Source organism: Mustela nivalis (assembly GCF_964662115.1).
Source record: "Mustela nivalis genome assembly, chromosome: 2".
NCBI lineage: Eukaryota > Metazoa > Chordata > Mammalia > Carnivora > Mustelidae > Mustela > Mustela nivalis.
In genome coordinates this window covers 93667612-93688572 of record NC_139021.1, presented here as the reverse complement: position 1 = coordinate 93688572, position 20961 = coordinate 93667612, and the positions used below count along the sequence as shown (strand labels likewise).

Below are 20961 nucleotides of genomic sequence, written 5' to 3'. Positions count from 1 at the left end.
TGTGCACTGACAGATAACGAATTTGATCAGTTACTCTGTTGAAATGAATTGGTTTAGTGTGTTTTCCTCTAACAGATTAATATGGGCTTCTCCCATGGCAGACTGAAAGTGATTGCTGCATTCAGTGATTTCAGTTAAAGCGGATGGGAGGGAGAGCATTTTTGTAGAAGCCAGGGATTCAGGCTTATGAGAAATAAGTAAATTAGCCCATGGTGATTCAGTTCCATACCTATAAAACCCAGAAAGATGCAAATAAATAAAAAGATACCCTGTGTTCACGGACTGGAAGGATTAATATCACTAATGTGCCCATATAAACCAGAGAGAACTGCAGATTCAGTGCTATCCCTATCAAAATTCCAATAGCAATTTTCACAGAACTGGAAAATGTGATCCTAAAATTTGTATGGAAATACAAAGGCCCCAAATATCCCAACCAGTCTTGTGAAAGCAGAGCAAAAGGAGAGGCATCCCACTTCCCGATTTCAAACTCTCTTACAAAACTATAGTCATCAAAACAGTATTGTACTAACATAAAAACAGGTGCATAGAACAGTGGGATAGAATAGGGAACCAGAAATAAACCCACACTTCTGGTCTACTGATCTCTGACAAGGGTACTATGAACACACAATGGTGAAAAAAACAATCCCTTCAATACATAGCATTGGGGTACCTGGAGAGCCACATGCAAAAGAATGAGGGACGCCTGGGTGGCTTAATCGGTTAAGCATCTGCCTTTGGCTCAGGTCATGATCCCAGGATTCTGGCATTGAGTCCTGTGTCCAGCTCTGTCTGCTTCCTCTGCCTGCTACTCCCTCTGCTTGTGCTCTCTCTCTTTTGTCAAATAAAATCCTCAAAAAAGAATGAAACCGAACCCCTATGTTACACCACTCACGAAAATTAACTCAAAGTAGATTGAAGACCTACACTGACTATCTGAAACCACAAAACTCCTAAAAAAATTATAGAGGGGGCACCTGGGTGGATCAGTGGGTTAAGCCTCTGCCTTCCGCTCAGGTCATGATCCCAGGGTCCTGGGACCGAGCCCCACATCAGGCTCTCTGCTCAGCAGGGATCCTGCTTCCCCCTCTCTCTCTCTGCCTGCCTCTTTGCCTACCTAAGATCTCTCTCTCTCTCTCTCTGTCAAATAAATAAATAAAATCTTTATTTAAAAACAAGCATAGGGAAAAGCCTCCTTGACATTGGTCTTGATGATGATTTTTCTGGATAAAACACCAAGAGAACTGGCAATATCAACAAATTGGACTAACTAAAAAGCTTCAACAGCAAAGTAGTGATTAATATATTGAAAATGCAGCCTACAGAATGGGAGAAAATCTTTGCAAACCATGTATCTGATCAGGGGTTAATTACCAAAATATATAAAACGCTCATACAATTCAATAGCCAAAAAAGCAAGTAATCCTATTAAATAGGACAAAGGACAAGAATGCACATTTTTCCGAAGAAGATATGCAAATGACCAACAGACACATGGAATGATGCGCAACCTCACTAATCATCAGGGAGACGGAAACCAAAACCACAATGGAGCATTGTCTCATAATCGTTAGATGGGTTTTACCAAAAAGACAAGAAATAAATGTTGGCAAGAATGTTGAGAAAAGCGAACCCTTGTACGCTACTGGTGAAAATATAAATAACTATAGCTCTTTTGGAAAATAGTAAAGACAAATTAAAATGGGAAAATTTAAAAGAACACCAAAAAGTCAAAAGAGAATAAGGAAATCAGATGAAACTCGTGGGCACAACGCTAAGTGAAATGAGCCAGAAAGAGAATGACAAATACTGTACTGAATCACTTATATGTAGAATCTAATATTAAAAAACCAATTTCATAGAAAAGGGGAATAGAATGGTGGTTAGTAGGGGCTGGAGGAGGGGGAAATGGGGAAATGTAGGTCAAAGCATACAAACTTCCATTTATAAGACACTTACTGTCTTATGATATCAATTATTCCTCAGTAAAGTTGAAAATTAATGAAGGAGTTAAAAAAACGGTAAGATTTGTCAAATTTTTTTGGAGATTGATTGAGACAATATATGTTTAAGCATCGTATCTGGCTTATAGCAGGTGCTCAGTAAGAATTGTCTAGTATTATTATTTTATTTTAGATTCAAAACCTCAGCTCCTGGTGCTTTAGATCTCCTAATTACCAACTGCTTCTCCTCTCTACCTCTTCCACCCCTGTTTAACCCCTGAGCATTTCCGTGTTCTTGCCCCTCTATCTTTTTTCTAACCTACAGCTTGCTTTGACCCTTTCCTCTTTGCATGTTATCTATAGTAGTAAGGATTGTTAGTATTGTCTTCCTTTCTTCCATCCTTTCTCTATTTCTTTTTTTCTTCCTCTCTTTAGAGGCAGAGGGAGTGAAAGAGTCCAAAACAGGCTCCACACTCAGCACAGAGCCCAAGGTGGGCCTCGATCTCACAACCCTGAGATCATGACCTGAGCCAAAATCAAGAGTCGGACACTTAACCGACTGAGCCAACAAAGCACACGTCTTCATTTTTAAAAGAAGAACCTGTGGCTCAAAAAGGCTAAGCACCCTGTCCCAAATGACCCAGTGAATGGGTGGTGGAACCAGAACCTGAACCCAGATCTGACCAGGCCATCTATGGTCAATGTTCTTCCTTCTACATAGTCATTTCCCCTCCTTTCCAATGCCAATCTTAAAAAGTCAGTTCTGGATCCTTACACAGTCATGCACATGGTGCCCAGTTCAGCAGGCCACTGAGAGCTGCATCTGGCCCATGTTCTGCTTGACAAACCATGTGACCTGGCATGGGGCCCTGTACCTAGAAGGAACTCCTTAAATTCACAGCAACTAGAACTAGATGCTGCTACGTGACAAGTACGCCCCCTCCAGAACCAACTTGGAATTATAGTCTACAGGTCACGTTGGCTACACCTTAGGAATAGGCGCAGCATGGTTGGCTGGCCTGCATTGCTATCCTTCCTCTTTCGGTCAGGGTGAAGGAGCAGTTGTCTGGCTTCAGCTCAAGGAATGATCTCAGGGTCCTAGGATCGAGCTATCAGGCTCTGCACTCAACAGGGAATCTGCTTGTTTCCCTCCCTCTTCCTCTGCCCCTCCTGCTGCTCTCTTTCTCTCTCAAATAAACACATAAAGTCTTTTTTTAAGAATATTTTCATCTTTGTATCTAATTTAAGATTATAAAACAAGTTATTGTGAAACAAAAGCAAGATTCATCTTCTATGCACAGGAATTAGATATGAATTTGTGTTCTAATTTGAAGGGATTCCTAAAGTTCAGAAGGTAAATTAAACTCACTGGCAATATTGCCTAAAATTCCATTAGTAGAGTTTGATTTGGGGGGGTTAAGCTTTTGCCTCTGGAAGAGTTCGCTGAAAGATTCTGGAACAATCATTCACTAATTATAATAGCAGTTATTGTTTGAGGAGTGTTTACTAGATTATAGAAACTGCAGAAGGCTCCTTTTTTTTTTAAAGATTGTATTTATTTGACAGAGAGAGAGATCACAAGTAGGCAGAGAGGCAGCGGGGGGGGGGGGCAGGCTTCCTGCTGAGTAGAGAGCCCGATGTGGGGCTTGATCCCAGGACCCTGAGATCATGACCTGAGCTGAAGGCAGAGGCTTAACCCACTGAGCCACCCAGGTGCCCCCAGAAGCCTCCTTTTAAACATGACCTATTATCTTCACAACATACTGCATGTTAATTTTTCATGGCAGTGTTGAGAAACTTCTGGATAATTGAAATTCAATACTTCCTTAAGGTATAAGAAGCAGAGTCCAAAATTGAACCAAGGTATCCCCAACTCCAAAGACTTACCAGTTCCCTACAGGGACTGGTTTCACAAGAGGCATTCTCAAAACACCCCAAGTAGAGGATCTTGGGAAAAGGCATCAAGTGGAAAGTTGGGAAGACCACCAGGGTGGGTTGGGAGAACCAAAGACAAAATTTAACAGAGCTCTCCCTTTCAATGAGGACTTGTATAGTGCAGATACCACCGCTGTCCAGCCCTTGTCTGTTCCTTTCCACTCTTGACATCCACATCCATGAAATCTGATGGTGTCTTATACTCATCCTGCAGGCACTATTTGGTGACAAGATGTTCTACCCTCATATGTTTTTTGACCAATTCATTGCCACCAAGGTGTGCAACCAGAAGCTATTTCGTCATATTTGCAGCAACTTCCTGTTTACTTTGAGTGGATTTGACCCAAAAAACTTAAACGTGGTATGTGTAAGTAGTCAGAGCCAAGAAAACAATTTTTTGTTGCACAGAGGTAAAAAGAAATTATATTGAGTCATGTGGAGACCACATTTCAAGACCTTTCTTTTCCTTTCTTTCTTTCTTTTTTTTTTTAAATTTATTTTTTATTTTCAGCATAACAGTATTCATTATTTTTCACCACACCCAGTGCTCCATGCAATTCGTGCCCTTTATAATACCCACCACCTAGTACCCCAACCTCCCACCCCACACCCCTTCAAAACCCTCAGATTGTTTTTCAGAGTCCATAGTCTCTCATGGTTCACCTCCCCTTCCAATTTCCCCCAACTCCCTTCTCCTCTCTAACTCCCCATGTCCTCCATGCTATTTGTTATGCTCCACAAATAAGTGAAACCATATGATAATTGACTCTCTCTGCTTGACTTATTTCACTCAGCATAATAATCTCTTCCAGTCCCATCCATGTTGCTACAAAAGTTGGGTATTTGTCCTTTCTTTTTTTTTTTTTTTTTTTATAAACATATATTTTTATCCCCAGGGGTACAGGTCTGTGAATCACCAGGTTTACACACTTCACAGCACTCACCAAAGCACATACCCTCCCCAATGTCCATAATCCCACCCCCTTCTCCCAAACCCCCTCCCCCCAGCAACCCTCAGTTTGTTTTGTGAGATTAAGAGTCACTTATGGTTTGTCTCCCTCCCAATCCCATCTTGTTTCATTTATTCTTCTCCTACCCACTTAAGCCTCCATGTTGCATCACCACTTCCTCATATCAGAGAGATCATATGATAGATGTCTTTCTCTGCTTGACTTATTTCGCTAAGCATGATACGCTCTAGTTCCATCCATGTTGTCGCAAATGGCAAGATTTCATTTCTTTTGATGGCTGCATAGCATTCCATTGTGTATATATACCACATCTTCTTGATCCATTCATCTGTTGATGGACATCTAGGTTCTTTCCATAGTTTGGCTATTGTGGACATTGCTGCTATAAACATTCGGGTGCATGTGCCCCTTTGGATCACTACATTTGTATCTTTAGGGTAAATACCCAATAGTGCAATTGCTGGGTCATAGGGCAGTTCTATTTTCAACATTCTGAGGAACCTCCATGCTGTTTTCCAGAGTGGCTGCACCAGCTTGCATTCCCACCAACAGTGTAGGAGGGTTCCCCTTTCTCCACATCCTCGCCAGCATCTGTCATTTCCTGACTTGTTGATTTTAGCCATTCTGACTGGTGTGAGGTGATATCTCATTGTGGTTTTGATTTGTATTTCCTTGATGCCGAGTGATATGGAGCACTTTTTCATGTGTCTGTTGGCCATCTGGATGTCTTCTTTGCAGAAATGTCTGTTCATGTCCTCTGCCCATTTCTTGATTGGATTATTTGTTCTTTGGGTGTTGAGTTTGCTAAGTTCTTTATAGATTCTGGACACTAGTCCTTTATCTGATATGTCGTTTGCAAATATCTTCTCCCATTCTGTCAGTTGTCTTTTGATTTTGTTAACTGTTTCCTTTGCTGTGCAAAAGCTTTTGATCTTGATGAAATCCCAATAGTTCATTTTTTCCCTTGCTTCCCTTGCCTTTTGCGTTGTTCCTAGGAAGATGTTGCTGCGGCAGAGGTCAAAGAGGTTGCTGCCTGTGTTCTCCTCAAGGATTTTGATGGATTCCTTTCGCACATTGAGGTCCTTCATCCATTTTGAGTCTATTTTTGTGTGTGGTGTAAGGAAATGGTCCAATTTCATTTTTCTGCATGTGGCTGTCCAATTTTCCCAGCACCATTTATTGAAGAGGCTGTCTTTTTTCCATTGGACATTCTTTCCTGCTTTGTCGAAGATGAGTTGACCATAGAGTTGAGGGTCTATTTCTGGGCTCTCTATTCTGTTCCATTGATCTATGTGTCTGTTTTTGTGCCAGTACCATGCTGTCTTGATGATGACAGCTTTGTAATAGAGCTTGAAGTCCAGAATTGTGATGCCACCAACGTTGGCTTTCTTTTTCAATATCACTTTGGCTATTCGAGGTCTTTTCTGGTTCCATATAAATTTTAGCATTATTTGTTCCATTTCTTTGAAAAAGATGGATGGTACTTTGATAGGAATTGCATTAAATGTGTAGATTGCTTTAGGTAGCATAGACATTTTCACAATATTTATTCTTCCAATCCAGGAGCATGGAACATTTTTCCATTTCTTTGTGTCTTCCTCAATTTCTTTGATGAGTACTTTATAGTTTTCTGAGTATAGATTCTGTGTCTCTTTGGTTAGGTTTATTCCTAGGTATCTTATGGTTTTGGATGCAATTGTAAATGGGATTGACTCCTTAATATCTCTTTCTTCTGTCTTGCTGTTGGTGTAGAGAAATGCAACTGATTTCTGTGCATTGATTTTATATCCTGACACTTTACTGAATTCCTGTACAAGTTCTAGCAGTTTTGGAGTGGAGTCTTTTGGGTTTTCCACATATAGTATCATATCATCTGCGAAGAGTGATAATTTGACTTCTTCTTTGCCGATTTGGATGCCTTTAATTTCCTTTTGTTGTCTGATTGCTGAGGCTAGGACCTCTAGTACTATGTTGAATAGCAGTGGTGATAATGGACATCCCTGCCGTGTTCCTGACCTTAGCGGAAAAGCTTTCAGTTTTTCTCCATTGAGAATGATATTTGCGGTGGGTTTTTCATAGATGGCTTTGATGATATTGAGGTATGTGCCCTCTATCCCTACACTTTGAAGAGTTTTGATCAGGAAGGGATGCTGTACTTTGTCAAATGCTTTTTCAGCGTCTATTGAGAGTATCATATGGTTCTTGTTCTTTCTTTTATTGATGTGTTCTATCACATTGACTGATTTGCGGATGTTGAACCAACCTTGCAGCCCTGGAATAAATCCCACTTGGTCGTGGTGAATAATCTTTTTAATGTACTGTTGAATCCTATTGGCTAGTATTTTGTTGAGTATTTTCGCATCTGTGTTCATCAAGGATATCGGTCTATAGCTCTCTTTTTTGGTGGGATCCTTATCTGGTTTTGGGATCAAGGTGATGCTGGCCTCATAAAATGAGTTTGGAAGTTTTCCTTCCATTTCTATTTTTTGGAACAGTTTCAGGAGAATAGGAATTAGTTCTTCTTTAAATGTTTGGTAGAATTCCCCCGGGAAGCCATGTGGCCCTGGGCTTTTGTTTGTTTGGAGATTTTTAATGACTGTTTCAATCTCCTTACTGGTTATGGGTCTGTTCAGGCTTTCTATTTCTTCCTGATTCAGTTGTGGTAGTTTATATGTTTCTAGGAATGCATCCATTTCTTCCAGATTGTCAAATTTATTGCCGTAGAGTTGCTCATAGTATGTTCTTATAATAGTTTGTATTTCTTTGGTGTTAGTTGTGATCTCTCCTCTTTCATTCATGATTTTATTTATTTGGGTCCTTTCTCTTTTCTTTTTGATAAGTCGGGCCAGGGGTTTATCAATTTTATTAATTCTTTCAAAGAACCAGCTCCTACTTTCGTTGATTTGTTCTATTGTTTTTTTGGTTTCTATTTCATTGATTTCTGCTCTGATCTTTATGATTTCTCTTCTCCTGCTGGGCTTAGGGTTTCTTTCTTGTTCTTTCTCCAGCTCCTTTAGGTGTAGGGTTAGGTTGTGTACCTGAGACCTTTCTTGTTTCTTGAGAAAGGCTTGTACCGCTATATATTTTCCTCTCAGGACTGCCTTTATTGTGTCCCACAGATTTTGAACCGTTGTATTTCATTATCATTTGTTTCCATGATTTTTTTCAATTCTTCTTTAATTTCCCGGTTGACCCATTCATTCTTTAGAAGGATACTGTTTAGTCTCCATGTATTTGGGTTCTTTCCAAACTTCCTTTTGTGGTTGAGTTCTAGCTTTAGAGCATTGTGGTCTGAAAATATGCAGGGAATGATCCCAATCTTTTGATACCGGTTGAGTCCTGATTTAGGACCGAGGATGTGATCTATTCTGGAGAATGTTCCATGTGCACTAGAGAAGAATGTGTATTCTGTTGCTTTGGGATGAAATGTTCTGAATATATCTGTGATGTCCATCTGGTCCAGTGTGTCGTTTAAGGCCTTTATTTCCTTGCTGATCTTTTGCTTGGATGACCTGTCCATTTCAGTGAGGGGAGTGTTAAAGTCCCCTACTATTATTGTATTGTTGTTGATGTGTTTCTTTGATTTTGTTATTAATTGGTTTATATAGTTGGCTGCTCCCACGTTGGGGGCATAGATATTTAAAATTGTTAAATCTTCTTGTTGGACAGACCCTTTGAGTATGATATAGTGTCCTTCCTCATCTCTTATTATAGTCTTTGGCTTAAAATCTAATTGATCTGATATAAGGATTGCCACTCCTGCTTTCTTCTGATGTCCATTAGCATGGTAAATTCTTTTCCACCCCCTCACTTTAAATCTGGAGGTGTCTTCGGGCTTAAAATGAGTTTCTTGGAGGCAACATATAGATGGGTTTTGTTTTTTTATCCATTCTGATACCCTGTGTCTTTTGACAGGGGCATTTAGCCCATTCACATTCAGGGTAACTATTGAGAGATATGAATTTAGTGCCACTGTATTGCCTGTAAGGTGACTGTTATTGTATATGGTCTCTGTTCCTTTCTGATCTACCACTTGTAGGCTCTCTCTTTGCTTAGAGGACCCCTTTCAATATTTCCTGTAGAGCTGGTTTGGTATTTGCAAATTCTTTTAGTTGTTGTTTGTCCTGGAAGCTTTTAATCTCTCCTTCTATTTTCAATGTTAGCCTAGCTGGATATAGTATTCTGGGCTGCATGTTTTTCTCGTTTAGTGCTCTAAAAATATCATGCCAGCTCTTTCTGGCCTGCCAGGTCTCTGTGGATAAGTCAGCTGCCAATCTAATATTTTTACCATTGTATGTTACAGACTTCTTTTCCCGGGCTGCTTTCAGGATTTTCTCTTTGTCACTGAGACTTGTAAATTTTACTATTAGGTGACGGGGTGTGGGCCTATTCTTATTGATTTTGAGGGGCGTTCTCTGAACCTCCTGAATTTTGATGCTCGTTCCCTTTGCCATATTGGGGAAATTCTCCCCAATAATTCTCTCCAGTATATCTTCTGATCCCCTCTCTCTTTCTTCTTCTTCTGGAATCCCAATTATTCTAATGTTGTTTTGTCTTATGGTGTCACTTAATTCTCGAATTCTCCCCTCGTGGTCCAGTAGCTGTTTGTCCCTCTTTTGCTCAGCTTCTTTATTCTCTGTCATTTGGTCTTCTATATCACTAATTCTTTCTTCTGCCTCATTTATCCTAGCAGTGAGAGCCTCCATTTTTGATTGCACCTCATTAATAGCTTTTTTTATTTCAACTTGGTTAGATTTTAGTTCTTTTATTTCTCCAGAAAGGGCTTTTATATCTCTCGAGAGGGTTTCTCTAATATCTTCCATGCCTTTTTCGAGCCCGGCTAGAACCTTGAGAATTGTCATTCTGAACTCTAGATCTGACATATTACCGATGTCTGTATTGATTAGGTCCCTAGCCTTTGGTACTGCCTCTTGTTCTTTTTTTTGCGTTGAATTTTTACGTCTTGTCATTTTGGCCAGATAAGAGTAAATGAAGGGGCAAGTAAAATACTAAAAGGGTGGCAACAACCCCAGGAAAATATGCTTTAACTAAATTAGAAGAGATCCAAAATCGTGAGTGGGGAGAAAGGGGATAAAAAGACGTTCAAAAAGGAAAAAAGAAAAAAAAAGAAAAGAAAAAAAAATTTTTTTAAAAAAAGAAAACACCTGAGAGAAATGTAAAAAAGAAAAAATATATATATTAGATAAACTAGTAAAAAATCGTTAAAAAAGAAAAAGGTAACAGTTAAAAAAAAAAAATTTTTACCCGAAGGCGAGAAGAAAAAGAAAAAAAGAAAAAAAAAATGAAAAAGAAAAAATTAAATTAACTGCAAGACAAAAAAAAAATCACAGGAAAAAAGCCATGAGTTCCGTGCTTGGCTTTCTCCCTCTCTGGAATTCTGCTGCTCTCCTTGGTATTGAAACCGCACTCCTTGGTAGGTGAACTTGGTCTCGGCTGGATTTCTTGTTGATCTTCTGGGGGAGGGGCCTGTTGTAGTGATTCTCAAGTGTCTTTGCCCCAGGCGGAATTACACCGCCCTTACCCGGGGCCGGGGTGAGTAATCCGCTCGGGTTTGCTTTCAGGAGCTTTTGTTCCCTGAGCGCTTTCCGTAGAGTTCCGGAGGACGGGAACACAAATGGCGGCCTCCTGGTCTCCGGCCCGGAGGAGCCGAGAGCCCAGGGCCCCACTCCTCAGTGCGCCCTCAGAGAACAGCGCCCAGTTACTCCCGTCTGCCTGACCTCCTGCCGCGCTCCGAGCTCACCGAGCCTGCTATCAGTTCAAGGTAACACCGAGCTGTGAGCTTACTGTCTGCTCTGTCTCTGTAGCCGGCTTTCCCGTTCCAATACCCGCAAGCTCTGCGACACTCAGACACCCCCGATCCTTCTGTGACCCTGCGGGACCTGAGGCCACGCTGACCCCGCGTGGGCTTCGCCCCGGTTTAGCCTCTGGACTGATGTCCCTCAGCGGAACAGACTTTTAAAAGTCCTGATTTTGTGCGTGGTTGCTCCGCCGCTTGCCGGGAGCCGGCCCCTCCCCCCGGGGTCTATCTTCCCGTCCCTTTGGATTCACTTCTCCGCCAGTCCTACCTTTCAGAAAGTGGTTGTTTTTCTGTTTCCAGAATTGCTGTTCTTCTTCTCTTCGGTCTGCCGATGAATTTTCAGGTGTTTGCAATCTTTAGATAAGCTATCTAGCTGATCTCCGGCTAGCTGAAGCAGTCTCAGCTTGCTACTTCTCCGCCATCTTGACTCCTCCCCTCTTTCTTTCTTTCTTTCTTTCTTTCTTTCTTTCTTTCTTTCTTTCTTGTCTTCTGAATTGAAGATACATGGTGATGTTTTCCAACCAAAGCTGGGGAGTCCACCTGCTTTAGTAAGAGAATCTGAGGAGAAGGCTTGGCCACTGAACATTCTCACCAACTCTTGCTATTGGCCAACATGCTGCTCTTGGAAAGTCCTTCACTTACATGAAGGCTATGATTTTGAAATTTACCTTGCTATGCCTAAACACTACCCCACACCTACCAAAGTAGAATCTCAGGGAGTAAGCTCAGGCATCTGCTTTTGAACCAGTCTTCCTCTTTCATAGGTGACTTGGATATAGTCATTTTGTGAACCACTTACTTCTTTAATCCAAAGAGGTTAAGGGGTGGCTTTCCAATGTTAAGCATAGATTCACTGTTCAAGGGACACTGAGAGGGATAAGCTGGGTTACTGGTGAGTTCTCTCCAGATGAAATCCTTTTCTTCCTCGGTCCCCACTAGCTGAGCCAAAGAGTCAGCTACTTTGCACTGAGTATTGTTTACTCCCCAGCCAGAGAGGAAGTATCTTTGAAACCAGAGGCAGGACAAAGCTGAAAATGGTCTTTGACTATCTCCCAGACTTCTGCCCAGAGCCTAGTCTCCCTCTGTTAGTGGAAGGCACTGATAACACCTCTCTTGCTTTCAAGCAAGACTTATAAAGGTGGTTTATGGAAAGTGTGCCTTAGTCACTGGCTTTCTACATCCACCCCACCCTACATTATTCTCAGTTTACTAAAGGGAACTATGCTTGTTTATCACTTCGATGGAGGCATATCATGTAGGCAGAGCTGAGTAAGAGGACCTTTATGCACATCCAATTAAGATCATTTCAAAAGTACCTTCAAGGCATGGCATAAGAACTTGCTAAAGAAAGACTTCACAGAATAACTCCCATGGAGGGCCTTCGTTGTACACTTTTACAGTCAGATTGGCCCATTTTTTTTTCACCGTTGGGGACCATACTATGGAATATTACAGTCTCTACAAGAATGTTTTAGTGGATAAGCAGGAACTCATAAGTAAGAGTTTGTGGAACTTCGAAAAACTTCACAAGTCCAGAACTCACCCCTAGAAGTAAGTTTTAATATTGATTCAATAGGTTTGGGTAGTTCATGAGGGGTTGTGTTTTTTTAAAAGCTCCATGATGCTTCTAGTAGGCTTACTTTGGTGGAAATATGTAACTCTTTCATATATGCAAAGAAAATATGCAATGGAGAATACGAAAAAAAAATTTTTTTAATCCAGAAAAAAATCTAAATGTTAATGGAAGCTACAACACTGGTTCGGTTATGTCCCACATATGGTGGGTTATGTCACACAAACTTTCAGAGAGCCCTATAAAATATTGACCACGTTGTTAAAATCAGAAAGCAAACATTCAGATCGTTTGTCAATGCCTCATGATAAACAGCTGTCTGGGAATGTCTTTTGGGACTCAACTCAGGGTGAGGAGGTCACTGTGGCTTTTATCCCTTGACCCCCTGGACTGTCGGACCTGTCTGAGGTGAGGCTGGAGAGAACATGTGTTAGTGCCTTCGATGCTGCAGGATGGCCTCTGGACTTTCGGAAGGCTGCACAGGGCAGACTAGAGCCAAGGGAGGAGAAAGTTCTTCAAGAGGGTATGGTACATGTTTATTCCTGACAGAGAGAATATTCAGGTTTATTTGTGGTGTGGTCACATGAGTAGCCTCTAGATGAGGAAAAATTCTCTCCTTTGCAGAGTCGCTTGGATGTTTACTTGGCACAGAGCTCCGCGGGCACGACTGTTCAGAATATGCTGCACTGGGCCCAGGTAAAAGCTTTCTATTCCTGAGATGAGGTCCATGTAGGTCTCAGAGACCCCTGAGAAGTGGTCTCACAGAGCCCACTGTGGGGTTGTGCAGTGACTTCCTGTTCTCTCTTCTGTTCATGGCCTCAATAGTGTCTGGTGTACAGGCCTAGTTCTCACAGATTCTGACTGAACTGTGATTGTTGGATCCCTACAAACTGCCTTTTCTGGGAAGACTTGTATTTCCTCTTTTGGAAAATTGTCAGTTCTAACAGAACTTTATTCAGCATGATACGGGCTGTTTCAGAAAGATCTGCTCAGCTTCCTATTGGCATGTGGGCCATTTCAGAGCATGGAAATCATGCTTCGTTCTGAGAAAATTAAATGTTAGAGAGGGACTAAACTAGATTAATGGTTTCTGGTTTTACCCTCAGTTTCAATTTTTTTTAAGTGTTGTACTTATCCTATTATTCAATATTCAGCAAGTGCAGAGACAAGTCAAATTCAATTGGTAGAGATTTCTGAGCCACGTATGTATGAACATGTGTGTGTATGAAGGGGGAAAGGGAGGAGTAGAGAAAGGTCTTCCCAGAGTTTTAATATATCTGAGTTGTCTAAGAATCTTTAACCTCCACCCAAATAAATTTGTTCAGTGGTTTGAGGTTGAGGAGCACTGCTCTAGATAGTCTGAAATACTAGTTGAGGATTTCTGAACTCCTCTGAAGAGTTCTACCCCCCAGGAGCTAAGCCTTCAAGTTCCTGCAGGAAAAAGGCCTCCTCCTGGTGAGGAGATGGTTGGAGCCTGTGATGGGCATGGCCTTCCAGGTGACGTGACCTCAATTTCACATTTACTGAGCACTTACTATGTGTTCCTGCGACCCATACATGTGATTTCATTCAGTCTCACTGAATTCTTAATAACGGTCTTTCCATGGAGGTGTTGGAACACCCATTCTACAGATGTCCTAGCCAGTCCCTTACACATCTCCCAGCTGACTGCTCTTCAGAAGGTCTCTTCTCCTGTGACAGAAAATCCTCTTCAGGACAGGCATAAGTCAGGACAATGTGGGGAGGGGATGAGATAAATCACGTGGCTCTAAGTTACTCAGACAGTCAAGGCAGGGGTGATGAGGCTGATACTGATGGTGGTAATTAGGTGTCACCCACTTCATATGCATTATCCTATTTATTTTATCGTTGTGTTACCCTATTTAAACTTCACAACTAAAAAGAAAAAAAAAATCTCCACAGCCCATGAGGAGGATGTTGTCATTTCCATTACACAGATGAGCATTGGGGAAGATGACCTAAGTAGCCCACAATAGTGCCTCCCTTTGTCAAAACCCTGCAAAATTCCAACAGCAGTAGACTACTGCATCTGTCCTTAGACATCACGATGGGACTAATTTTAAACTAAAAAACTAAAAATCAGGATTAAATCAACGAGAGTGGGGAAAAAAATCAGAGAGTCAAGTTAAGGGAAAAAAAAAACCTTGGATTAGCCTGAGAATCATTTCATGAAGCCCTTGAGACAAATGTGAATGTTACCTGCTTCCTGGCAAACCACAGAACAAAGAACCCTTAGGTGTAGAGGCTTATGAATATTTCTATTCTAATAGCCAAAGTCTAAACATTAAAATGCAAATATGGGCACGTGTGGTGTCTCAGACCTGGAGGCTGTGGCCACAGGAACAGATGACATGGGAGACACAGGCTGCCTGGCTCTGCAGATGGGGGACAGCAACACTGTACCTCAAACAGAAAGCACTGAGGAGACTCCGAGTGAATAAACATTCCTTGCCTTGGTGACAAAAGTGTTTAAGAATAAGGAATATGGTCCTAATATCCTAGACCACCTGCCTAGGATAACATACAAAGCTGTTTGTACATGAAAACAGTCACTTTTCAAAGTCCAGCTGGTGCCTTTTTAAAAAAATATATATTAAAATTCCTGAAGCTAAGATATTCAAGAATCATCCCACCCAGCATCCTTGTAAACATTTCATAGGCATTAGAACACTTAAGGACATTGCTGCCTGAGGGTTTTCATTTGAGAAGTATGGGGGAAGGGATTGAAAAACAGTCAGTTCTGTGAATTAGTATATCAACATTTATCATATGATCAGGTTTATTCCTCTTTACTGGGTTTTACCTCTTGTGCCAAAACAGTGGGATGTGATGTCATCGTCTTTGTATATTTTCTGTTTATTGTCTTTCAATGTGTGCTGTCTTCTTATATCACGGTAATGCATTTTTATTTTTATTTTATTATAGGCTGCTAATTCTGGTCTGTTCCAAGCTTTTGATTGGGGAAATGCTGATCAGAACCTGAGGCACTTCCACCAGGTACAGAGATGGCAATAATCATCAGGGGCACCTGCTTGCAAACTAATAAAGTAGTATTCACCCGTTAAACACCAACACTACCCCAGATATTGTATATCAGTCAGATGCTACTTCTCGGTTTCCTGCCAGGTTTCACATCATGACTGTGATCCTCATGAGGACTGTGCAAGGTAAATATGATTGTCCTCATTATGCAGAGGCTCAGAGAGGTTATGTAAATTGCCAAAATTATTTAGCTAGTAATGGACCTGACTATGACCCAGGGTTCCTGGATTTTGTATCCATTCTTCTTCCACTGCACTTCTTCCTTCTCAAAAAATAGAAACTCTCAGCACTTTGGGACAGTTCTTTGGGATGCCATGTATGACTCACAAAACAACAACAACAACAGTATATGGATCACTAAAGATATACCAGACAGAACTATCACTCTAAGGGAGAAATGCTGTTATCTGTCAGAGATACAGTGCGTCAAGATATTTCCTAACACAATCTCTGAAAACATTTGGGGCCAAAGTTCTATATTAAATGGCACTAGGCTATGTTCTATTTGTTGTTATTTTTCCAGCATTTATAAGGAAATCTGTATATGATTTTGGCCTCATGCTAATAGACTGAGCTTAAATTCAACAAGTAGTCATCAAAAACATATGAGTTCCTCAAATCAGGAATACGAAAAAAATTAGAAATTTTTTAAAAAGCAAATTTTCAGTGCTACTCAAACTGCAATATTGAAATTGCATAATTTTGGCTGGTGTGAAAAATCCAGTTTTCCTCCTGAACTTCTATAGTTTTCTCCTAAACTGCTGGCCACCCACAGACTCATCTACTATGTCCCAAGTGCCGTTTACTCTTGTAACTGATTGACTCCTTGTCCTTGCAGGAGTAGAGAGTTGCTCAAAGCAAAGTGTCTTGGTTGATAAATTTATCTATGGCCTCAGATATCAATTTGATTGAGAACTGAGTCACAAGGCTTAACTCTACCAGTGTGCTCACAGATCCTCAGAATACTGGGTGGGGAGAGGGGGTAGTTCAAGTTCATTTACAATCTTTTGCTTGGGACCTTGGAAGGAATGAATAATGGAAAATCCCAAACTGAGGGTAGATGAAATCAAGTGTACAAAACAATAGCTTTTGCCACAAGTATAAGTAATAGCCCTAAATTAGGCAGGCATGATTATCAATGTAATCACCAATCCTTTATTACCACGAGAGTAAAAAAGAATTTCTTGGCCCAAAGCCAGCACATCTAATTTGCATCCTGATTTTCACATTCAGGTTTGCTTTGCCATCTTCTGGGGTCCCTTTCATCCTTCATAGGGTCCTAAATCATTGCGGAGACCCAGTCTGTTGCCATATACTTGCTAGCACACGCTACTCCCTCTGGGTTGTGCTCTTGCCTCCTTGCATCTGGGTCGTTGTGCACTGTATGATCCCACTGAGAAACACACAGAGTCAGGGGAAGCATGTCTCTTCTTGCCTCTGCTGTTCTTTGCCTTTGGGCACTGCGTCAGTTCCCCTGAGCCCTTCTGCTCCCCTGAGCCCTTCTGCTGGCAGCTGACCTGCACTCACTTGCTTGCCGACCTTTCTCAGTCCCTGTTGCAGCTACACCTTCTCACTGACCACTTGCTTCTAAGCCCAAGGCCACAGTAAGCCGTACGTGGAAACAGTAAGATATTTAGCGATGCGAAGATCCAGACACCAACACATGGACTGCCAGTGACTTCTGTAATGACTAAAGCCATGCTCTCTGCCTGAATACCGCCCTGCTCAGGGAATTCTGGGGGCACATTCGCCGAATTAGGGACAGCCCCCCATGTGCATTTCTCATCTAGGAAACCTCTCCCGGACAAGGTTACAAGTTCCTAAGGATCTGTACCTTTTTCTGTATGACATTTTCTTCCTAATGTTGCTGCCAAAATTAATGATGGTGAATTTTCTTTTTTAAAGATGTATTTATTTATTTTCAGAGAAAGATAGAGAGCATGAGTGGGAGGGGTGGAGACAGAGGGAGAGAATCTCAAGCAGGCTCTGCTCCCAGCATGGAGCCTCGTGCAGGGCCTTGATTTCAAGACCTCAAGTTGACCACCTGAGCCAAAACCAAGAGTTGGAGGCTTAAACAGAAGACAACTCTATTTTTTTAAGATTTTATTTAATTATTTGACAGACAGAGATCACAAGTAGGCAGAGAGACAGGCAGAGAGAGAGAGGAGGAAGCAGGCTTCTGAGGAGCAGAGAGCCCGATGCGAGGCTCAATCCCAGGACCCTGGGATCATGAGCCGAAGACAGAGGCTTTAGCCCACTGAGCCACCCAGGTGCCCCAAGACAACTCTATTTTAAGTTTAAAAAATACAAAAGCAGTATGCTTTACTGAGTTAAGAAGTGTGGTGGGAAATTCACAATAGGTAGAAACTTAAACACTGTCCTCCAGGCTCTCCTGCTCCCTCAGTCTCTCTCTCTCTCTCTCTCTCTCTCTCTCTCTCTCTCTCTCCCACTTCTGCTTGTGTATGCCCTTTCCCTTCTTAAGCTACTTTTAAAAATAGTAGTGAAATGGTGCCTGATGGTACTTAGCTCATAGCATTCTTGCAACCACAAACCCAAAGAAAAAGTCAGTATTTTTCTCAGTTACTCTAGCCGAAAGGTCCAGAGAGAGCTCTGGCTTGGTTTTGAGCCAAGTACCTGTCTCTCATCCAGTCATGGAGGCCAGAAGGATGAAGGATGGATAGGACAGGCCTGGTCATCTTGGACCACTGATAAACTGGATGATGGAATTTGTTAGATCCACGTGAGAAACACTGTATGTCCAGAGAAAAGGGGCAAGAGAGTAATACCACAGCCACTCTTCTCTGGAACTGGCTGTCTCCTTCTTAACTTTGTATTTCAGATGTTTTCTTTTGTTGGTCTCAGTGCTCCCCCAAGAGCCTGCTCAAGTGTCAGTAACTCCTTGTCCAGATTTCTGTGTATGAGAAGAAGTATTTACAAGTATCCAGTACATAAACACATCTATTTTGTTGGAAAAGGACATAGTCCCCATGCAAGTGTTACTAGAAAGATAGCCCCCATAGAAATAAGTATCCCCTTCCCCTAGAATTCTTTCCTGTTTTCCTCCAAGTGCAAATCAGGAATAGAATGGTTGTGGGTTTTTTTTTTTTTAATTTATTTGACAGACATATCATAAGTAGGCAGAGAGGCAGGCAGAGAGAGAGAGAGGAGGAAGCAGGCTCCCTGCTGAGCAGAGAGACTGACACAGGGCTCAATCCCAGGACCCTGAGATCAGGACCTGAGCCAAAGGCAGAAGCTTTACCAACTGATCCACCCAGTTGTGGGTTTTTTGATCATTGTTGTTCATTTGCTCACAATTGAACTTACTCCACAAAAGTGTTTTTAAGTACTTTGAACATTTTAATGTTTATAGATCACTAAGTGTATTCTAACTGCACGCTTGGAGCATTTGAAGAACTTGCTTAACAATTAATAGTTAGGGCGCCTGGGTGGCTCAGTGGGTTAAGTCTCTGCCTTTGGCCCAGGTCATGATCTCAGGGTCCTGGGATCTAGCCCCACATCGGGCTCTCTGCTCAGCAGGGAGCCTGTTTCCTCTTCTCTCTGCCTGCTGCTCTGCCTACTGTGATCTCTCTCCCTCTGTTAAATAAATATAATCTTTTAAAAAACTAATTAATAGTTAATGCTACTTCATTAGGTGGTTTTCTGTAAAAACTTATTTTTTCTCTATCTCTTTACTTTTAACTAGCTTACACCTTCCTTATATGACGTCACAAAGATGGAGTACCAAGGGCTGTGTGGAGTGGAGGACATGGCTGTGTGGCTGACCTCAAAGATGTTAAGAATTTACTCCCTAAGATTACCAGGCTTATTTACTACAAGTTGATCCCACACTACAATCATGTGGATTTTTACCTCGGACAGGACGCACCCAAGGAAATTTACCAAGACCCTATTAGACTGATGGACGAATGTTTGGAAAAGTAAATACATTTTCCTTTCTCTAAGTAAGTGGATTCTCAAACTAATAACGTGGCACACAAACCCCTAAAGTGACCCCTCCAGTGATTTTCACCTTCTAGTGTCCAAGTGTTGGGGTAATCCTCTCCCCCGAGTATGGGAGTGCCCTGAGACTTGCTTCTGACCAACAGAACTGGCAAAGGGTACAGTGCCACTCCCTTGGTTAGATCATGTTTAAGGCAAAGGTGATGGGACGTCACTTCCAGATTTCATTTTATTATATGAGACTCCATCTAAGTAGACTGGATAAGAGCTTCCTCTTGTCGGCTTGATGAAGTGAACAGATATGGAAGCTTGCATGGCAAAGGAGCCACGTGTGACATCTGGCATCTGCAGGTGGCCTCCAGCCCACAACCCAGCAAACTGACGGATCATTAGTCATACAGCTGCTGGATGAATTAGAACCAGCTCTTGGGTGAGCGTGGAAGCCCATTATTCCCCAGTGTAGCCTCCAGTGGAGAAAGCAGGCTGGCCACACCTCATGTGCAGCCCAGGAAGTCCCTGAGCAGAGGAGGGAGCTGCATCATGTCCAAACTGTGGATGCACAGCAAGAGTGAGAAAATAAACGGATATTCTTTTATACCTCCATATTTGTGGTTAATTTCTTTTTTTTTTTTTAATTTTTAAAGGTCTTTGTTTATTTATTTGACAGACAGAGATCACAAGTAGGCAGAGAGGCAGGCAGAGAGAGAGGGGGAGGCAGGCTCACTGCTAAGGAGAGAGCCCAATGTGGGACTCGGTCCCATGACCCTGGAATCATGACCTGAGCTGAAGGCAGAGGCTTAGCCCACTGAGCCACCCAGTCACCCCTTGTGGTTAATTTCTTACCAGCAATAGTGAATTATTGTTGATAGTAATAAAAAACCATTACCATTATTATTATTATTATTATTATTATTATTATTATTATTATTTTGTCTCTTTGGTTAAACACTTGAGAGACCCTGTTCCTTATTACCTTTATTTCCTTCTTTCTCTTGTTTTGATGAACTTTCTTAAACATTTTTTGTTTTGCAGATCTGCTAGCGATCAATTGACAGTGTTTGTCTGAAAAATATCTTGGTTTTGCCATCACTTAAGGTTGGATTATATCCCCTTATATGTATGTTTAAACTAGATCTTCTTTATCCATTCATCCATCTATAGACATTTAGGTGGTTTCCATACTTTGGCCACTGCAAATAATGTTGGGATGACCTTGGAAGTATGTGTATCTTTTTAAGATCCTAATTTCTTTTTTTTAAGTTTTATTTATTTATTTGACACAGATTTAGAGAGATACCAAGTAGGCAGGCAGAGAGAGAGGAGGAAGCAGGTACAGAAAGCCTGATGTGGGGCTTGATCCCAGGATCCTGACCTGAGCAGATGGCAGAGGTTTATTAACCCACTGAGCCACCCAGGCACCCCTTAAGATCCTAATTTCAATTCTTTTGATTATATGTACCCAGAAGTGTGAATTCTGGATCACGGAGGAGTTCTGTTTTTAATATTTGGAGGAACTTCCATACCATTTTTTATAGCGGCGGCACAATTTTATATTCTCACTGACACTGTGTAATGTACAATTTCTCTACATCCACACCGACACTTATTTCTTTGTCTTTTGTTTTATTGATAGTAGTGTTGTTGTTATAGTCATCCCAGCAGTTATAAGAAGATAGCTTTTCGTGGTTCTGATTT

At 41.5% G+C, this 20961-nt stretch overlaps 1 pseudogene across 1 annotated transcript in view; it reads left to right on the top strand.

The window, feature by feature from the left end:
• The window catches only part of LOC309858718 (lipase member K-like), a 39204-nt pseudogene extending 18872 nt beyond the window's left edge, over positions 1-20332 (top strand). The window contains exons 6-10 of the transcript in view: positions 4096-4242; positions 12868-12939; positions 15190-15261; positions 19010-19244; positions 20299-20332. The product of the transcript in view is annotated as a lipase member K-like (transcript). The remainder of the gene's footprint in view (positions 1-4095; positions 4243-12867; positions 12940-15189; positions 15262-19009; positions 19245-20298) is intronic.
• Positions 20333-20961: the final 629 nt, after the last annotated feature.